Source organism: Drosophila persimilis, unplaced genomic scaffold, assembly GCF_003286085.1.
Source record: "Drosophila persimilis strain 14011-0111.01,24,50 unplaced genomic scaffold, DperRS2 tig00001005-arrow-arrow-pilon, whole genome shotgun sequence".
Taxonomy (NCBI): Eukaryota; Metazoa; Arthropoda; class Insecta; order Diptera; family Drosophilidae; genus Drosophila; species Drosophila persimilis.
Window position 1 is genome coordinate 27453 of NW_020825394.1, and position 6298 is coordinate 33750.

At 49.7% G+C, this 6298-nt stretch overlaps 2 long non-coding RNA genes across 2 annotated transcripts; both read right to left on the reverse strand.

Annotated features, from left to right (window-relative positions):
* Positions 1-2192: 2192 nt before the first annotated feature.
* LOC113566811 lies at positions 2193-2794 on the reverse strand. Its single transcript, XR_003409237.1, has 3 exons — positions 2563-2794; positions 2299-2481; positions 2193-2232 (listed from the first exon to the last, which is right to left on the reverse strand). It is a non-coding gene; the product is annotated as an uncharacterized LOC113566811 (long non-coding RNA).
* A 1086-nt stretch (positions 2795-3880) lies between these two features.
* LOC113566809 lies at positions 3881-5707 on the reverse strand. Its single transcript, XR_003409236.1, has 4 exons — positions 5553-5707; positions 5155-5426; positions 4878-5079; positions 3881-3928 (listed from the first exon to the last, which is right to left on the reverse strand). It is a non-coding gene; the product is annotated as an uncharacterized LOC113566809 (long non-coding RNA).
* Positions 5708-6298: the final 591 nt, after the last annotated feature.

Here is a 6298-nt window from a genome sequence, read left to right on the forward strand (position 1 = left end):
AGAAAATACTCGCCAATCCCACCAAAAACAGACGCCAACATACAAGAAAAACCGCCATCAAATACACGTACAAACACGCAGACAAAAATAGCTCCCAGCGAAAGTGCAACGGGTTCCAAAAATAGCGGCGCTTTCGCACTAACAAAAGAGCATTTAAGTGCACATAAACAAAACAAGAACAAATGTTATGCCCATATGTTTTCGCGCCAAAACATTAGCGAAAACAAAAACAAGCAAACAACTCACACAAGCATCAGAGAGAGCGACGCTTGCGCTCTCTCAGCGTCCGAGCCCTTGGCGCACAATCAAAACGGAGGCGCGTCACATCAAGCCCCAAAGCGTTTGCCGCCAAACTTGCACTCACACACTTATGACAAAAAGAGAGATGCTTGCTCTCTCCCGCCGAACCATAAACCCCTGACCTACGCCAATAACAAAACAAAAACAAACACATTGACATATGCCGAAACCATAAACGGCATACAGAAAAACAATGACCAGCAACAGCAACAACGTTTGACGACAACTGAAAGCAATAATACTAGCAGAAGCAGAAAATGCTTGCTGCCTACTCTGACTCAGGCGGACGAGCATAATACTCAGACAAGGCCTAGTACCAGAACACAGCTGGTAAAGGAATGCCTTAATAGCGTTCCCCCGCTACTGGCCAATGAAATGCCCTCGCCCAGGGGCAGTTACCCCTATAGCAAAGGATATCCTGACAACAAATTCGTTTCGCTCGCCGCTCAAAAGAAGATGCGCGGCGATCGAAACGGATTCAGATGACGACCACTTTGCCTGCCTGGCACTTGACACGCCCATGTTCAAGAGTCAGTTTGCGAAAAGATTGCATCACGAGACCCGGCAGATGGAGTCAGATGTTGGCCAAATATGCTCACCGCTAAATAGTGAGGTTCCGGTTCCACCAAGTGAGGTTAAACATAGGGAGCCACAAAGTAAGGGGTCTGAAAGTCAACAGATGGAGACGGAAAACCATCAGCCTCAACACCAGCCAGACATCAATATAAATATAACGCCCGTCCAACCGTCATTACGCAGCACCAAGGTCCCTACAATCTTCCTGTCAATAAATTGACAATAAATCCGAACGTGGGGAAATTCACGACGAAATCGATGGCCAACAGTGGACTCAGAGTCCAGTGCGACGACATGACAACATACAACGCCATACAGAACGCCCTTGCTGAAGATAGCACTCAACTGCACACACACCAGCCGCGCAGTTAAAGGGGCTACCGTGTAATAGTGCGGCATTTACACCACACTACGCCCAGCAGCTGGATAACGGAGGAGCTGGAACGACTCGGATACACTGCCCGGTTTATCCGAGGATTAAAACACCGTTTTAATGGAAGGCCTCTAAACATTTTTGAGGTTGAAATTCAGCCCAAGGCGGATGGCGGCCATGAGGCAATACTTGACGTTAAACAACTGGCCAACCAGTGCGTCTCGATAGTGAGACAAGCCAAGCCACGCGATCCAGCCCAATGCCATCGGTGCCAGGAGTTTGGGCATACTAAAAATTATTGCAGACGGCCATTCAAGTGCATGAAATGCGCAGGAGATCACCCCACAACAGCATGCAGCAAACCGAGAAGCAACGCCCACAACAGAAACACAACAAACATCAGCGTACGCAGCAGCAGCAGCATCAGCAGCAGTCACAGCAGACGCAACGACAGGGCCGCCAACAACAACAACAGCAGCTAGCAACAATCAGCGGCAGCGGTAGGCCGTCGTACAGCCGGGTAGTACGTAGCGGAATTACTGAGCAGGAGCAGCAGCAGCAACAGCCACGAGCGGACAATCATCAACAGCAGCATCGCCGACCACAGCAACAGCAGCAGCCATATGTCCGTACTGTTGAGCAGCAACAGCCATCACAAAGGAAGCGGCCACAGCAGCAGCAGCATCAGCGGCAGCAGCGCGCAAGAGTTGTACAAGGGGCCAAAGCAGCACCAGCACCAACTCCAATAGCAGCAGCAACGCCCAACACCCGCAGGCCCTTGTATAGCCAAGGTGCTCAAGCCAATCCGGCCGAAAATCATTTGGCCAAGTTCCAACAGAAGTTGAGGGATGAGCAGCAGCAGCACCACCACCAGCAGCAACAAGAACAGCAAAAAACTCTCCCCGCAAATTTCCAGTCCCATGCCCATAAAGAAAATGCAGAATTTCTCTCAAGACTTGAGGCCAAAATCGATAGTCTATTTTCTGCAATAGTCAAATTAATAAATATCAATACAAATAAAACAAGCAAAACAACAAATAGCAGTTCACCAAACTCTTTGGACATGGTCCTGTCCTCCGCCAATGATGCCTTCTATGTTTAGTCCAGTCCCGAATAGCCTGTCAAACCAAAAAGTCAATCCAGTACAGACTATTTCCACCCACAACTCTTTTAAAATTGCCTTCTGGAACGCGTGTGGTGTGACAAACAAGTTGAACGAGGTCGAAGTTTTCCTGAAAAGGGAAAAAATACAATTAATGATGGTCATCGAAACACGCACAAGGGCCGTCTCTGTGAGCGGATTCCACACTTACACTGCACAAAATCCGGCAAACGATCGCAGAGGGGGAGTAGCCATCCTGTTCCGGGACGATGTCACCCACTCTGCACTGCAGCCAATTTCAAAGCCATTCATCCAGAGTGCACATGTCATCGTCTTCACTGAAAAGGAAAATAAAAAGGGAATTATTTTTGCGCCGATCTACTGTCCGCCTGTATTCAAGTGGGCGCCTGCCCATTTTACTGGATTGATAAGACATTTTGAAGAACTCTGCGTCGAAGATACAGCATCCGGCTTCCTTGTATGCGGTGACTGGAACGCGAAGCATATGTGGTGGGGAAATGTCCTTGGATGCGCCAGAGGGAAAGCACTGATGGAGGCTGTACACACCAACAACGGCTGCAATTTGCTGGCCACCGGTGGTGCCACACACTATCCCTACGACAAAAAAAAGAGACCATCAGCGATTGACTTTGGAATCTACAAAGGAATCCACGACACTCACCTGAGTATCCGTTCAAGCTCGGATTTGGACTCTGATCACTTGCTGCTCAGGGTGGAGTTGACGATCGGCAGCGGTGGACGTAGACATCCTACGCCCACAGTCAGGAAACATCTGCTCCCAGCACGTGCCAATATCAGCCTGTTCCAAAAGTCGCTAGAACGGTTGATCAATCTCAACACCGAGATTAGAATAGCGCAGGACATTGATGACGTCGTTGACTTGTTTTTGAACAATATACGGGTAGCAGCAGCAGCAGCATCAACACAACATCAACAGCAGCACCCAAGCACACATCGAAGATGGCCACAGCAGCGTCAGCATCAACATCAGCAGCGGTCACAGCAACATCACCGGCACCATCACCTTAAGCTGGACGAGGCTACAAGCGAGCTGCTTTCCATCAAACAGCAGTGCAAGAGGATCTGGCTGGCGACCCGCACCATCGAAGCCAGACGAAACTACAGGGCGGCGCAAAATCGTCTTAACAAGGGGCTCACAATCCTGAAAAACAAAAACATCAACAAACTGTTCACAGGGATTGACAACAAAGACCGGCATCAAATGCAGAAACTTTGGAAACTGACCAGCACAATCAAAAGACAGCCGCAGCCAAACTGGCCACAGAGGCTGCCAACTATGACCGGAGGCAAGGCAAGTGTCTCGTGGACAAAGTCAACAGCCGAGACAGCCGATGCCTTTGCTACTCACCTGGAGGAGAGATTCAGCCCGATACTGTCCAATTCAGATGAAGAGCGGGCCGCAATCAACAGAGAGCGTGAGCAGTCAAAACGGCAGAAGCAGCTACAACCGGACCAGGAAACCAGGATTCCCTTCAGACCAGTCACATTGCCTGAGCTGATGCAGATTGTGGATGCATTGGAGCTGTCCAAATCACCTGGGGAAGACAAAATCAATAACAAACTGATTAAAAATTTGCCAAAAAAAGCGCTATTATATTTAATATTAATATATAACTCCATTTTCAGACTGGGCCACTTTCCAAGTCAGTGGAAACATGCCCAGATTAAAATGATTTTAAAGCCGGGCAAAAACACAGCAGACATGAATTCCTACCGGCCAATCAGTCTATTATCTGGCCTTTCAAAGATCTTTGAAAAATTGCTGATGGCGAGACTGTTTGAGGTGGAGAATTTTGCCAAGGCCGTACCCAATTACCAATTTGGATTTCGGCGGGAGCATGGCACTGAGCAGCAGCTGGCTCGAGTCACTCAATATATCCTCAAGGCGTATGAGAAAAAACAAGTTTGCTCGGCAATTTTTCTGGACATTTCCGAAGCTTTTGACCGAGTATGGCATGAAGGGCTGCTGTACAAGTTGATGAAGCTGCTGCCTTTAAATTTGTACTGCATTCTGGAGAGCTACCTGGCTGAACGCACTTTTCGTGTGAGCTGCGGAGACGAGGAACTTTCAAGAATCGGGAAAATATCAGCTGGAGTCCCACAGGGCAGTGTTCTTGGACCAATATTATACACAATCTATGCCTCAGACATGCCAATGCCTCACCTCATCCCGGACAGCACTGGCTTCCATCCAGAACGGGAATCAATGCTGCTGTCCACGTATGCCGACGACACGGTGATAATGAGCGCATCTGCAATCCCAAATGCGGCAGTCAAATATAACCAAAGATACCTGACTCACTTCTCTATATGGGCCAAGAAGTGGTGCATTAACATAAATGCGAAAAAAACCGGACATGTAATATTCACACTGAGGACAATTAGATCAACGGACTTAAGGCAAACGCCGACTATAAATGGACAGGCTGTGCCACTTGACAAATCACACACATATCTGGGCATAAAATTGGACAAAGAACTCACCCTAAGCTCACACATCACGAGGATCTGCACAAAACTCCGATCAAGAGCGGCCAAACTGGACTGGCTTGCTGGCCCAAAAAGCCGGCTGCCAAGCGAAACCAAGGCTATAGTCATCAAGCAGCTCATCATGCCCATTTGGCAATATGGTCTTCCGGTTTGGGGCGCACTTACATCCGATTCCCAGCTGCGACGGGTGCAAAGCCTACAAAATAAAATCATTAGACGGGCAATGAAGGCGACAAGGTTCACCAGGAACGATGCCATAAGACAGACTCACAATCTAGACACAATCGACGAAGTGTTCCATGCGGCAAGTGGGCGCTTCGCAACTCCTTGGCTTGCCATGTCAATCCGGAGGCTCGGAAACTATTACTGCAGCCGTATGAGCCACAGCGATTGCAGAGGCCACGATATCTGCAACAGCTGCTTCAACACTTCCGCCCGCTGTAACCTCGAAATCAGGATCGGAGCAGCCATCAACAACAACATCCAGATCCGGCCATCTCCGAGGAATCGCTTCCAACGCTGGTCCGTATTGAAGAGGAGGAGCTGAAAAGAAAGAGACAGGAGGAATCAGACGCCAGGCAATTAAGAAGAATCCAACAACAAAATATCATCAATCCGAACCCCGAAAGGTTCAACGAATTGATGATAAATTGCTTCAGAAAACGATACCTCAGCGGCCAAACTCCCCGAGAAAGAATAGTGGCTCTTATCTTTGGCCAGCCACTTTCTGTCCAAAGGATAATCCTGCCAGATTACGAGGGGGATCCCGATCCAGCGACGCAGCAGCATACCCAGCAGCAGACTCAGCAGCAGACGCAGCAGCAGACTCAGCAGCAGATGCAGCAGCAGACGCAGCAGCGGACCCAGCAGCAGACGCAGCAGCGGACTCAGCAGCAGACTCAACAACAGATGCAGCAGCAGACGCAGCAGCGGACTCAGCAGCAGACACAGCAAATTCTGGCGAGCAGCAACCGGCAGACGTCACATCATCGTTGCCAGACACGGGCTGCAAGCAGCAGCTCACGCACCCTGGACGACAGCCATCGACGCAATCCGCAAGAGGCACTTCTGGACCACGGACTGGAGCAAGTCCGACGGCGCCTTGAACGGGTGGTCGACGACGACGACGACGACGTCCAAATCATCTCAGATGACGACGACGACGACGTCCAAATCATCACCGATGTCCAATCCATCTCAGATGACGATGACCACAACAACGACGATGATGCCGGCCGGCACATTGCGCACACCGCCACAGTCACTCCGCACTTTGGTGCAGCAAGGCGCCGCTCACTGGGATGCCGCAATCCGGCCGCAGCTAGTCCAATACTCTTGTGTTGGTCTTTGTCGGTATTCCTGGTGAGTGTAAAAATGGTTTTAATTTGCACACCTTCATTCCATCCACAGAGAAC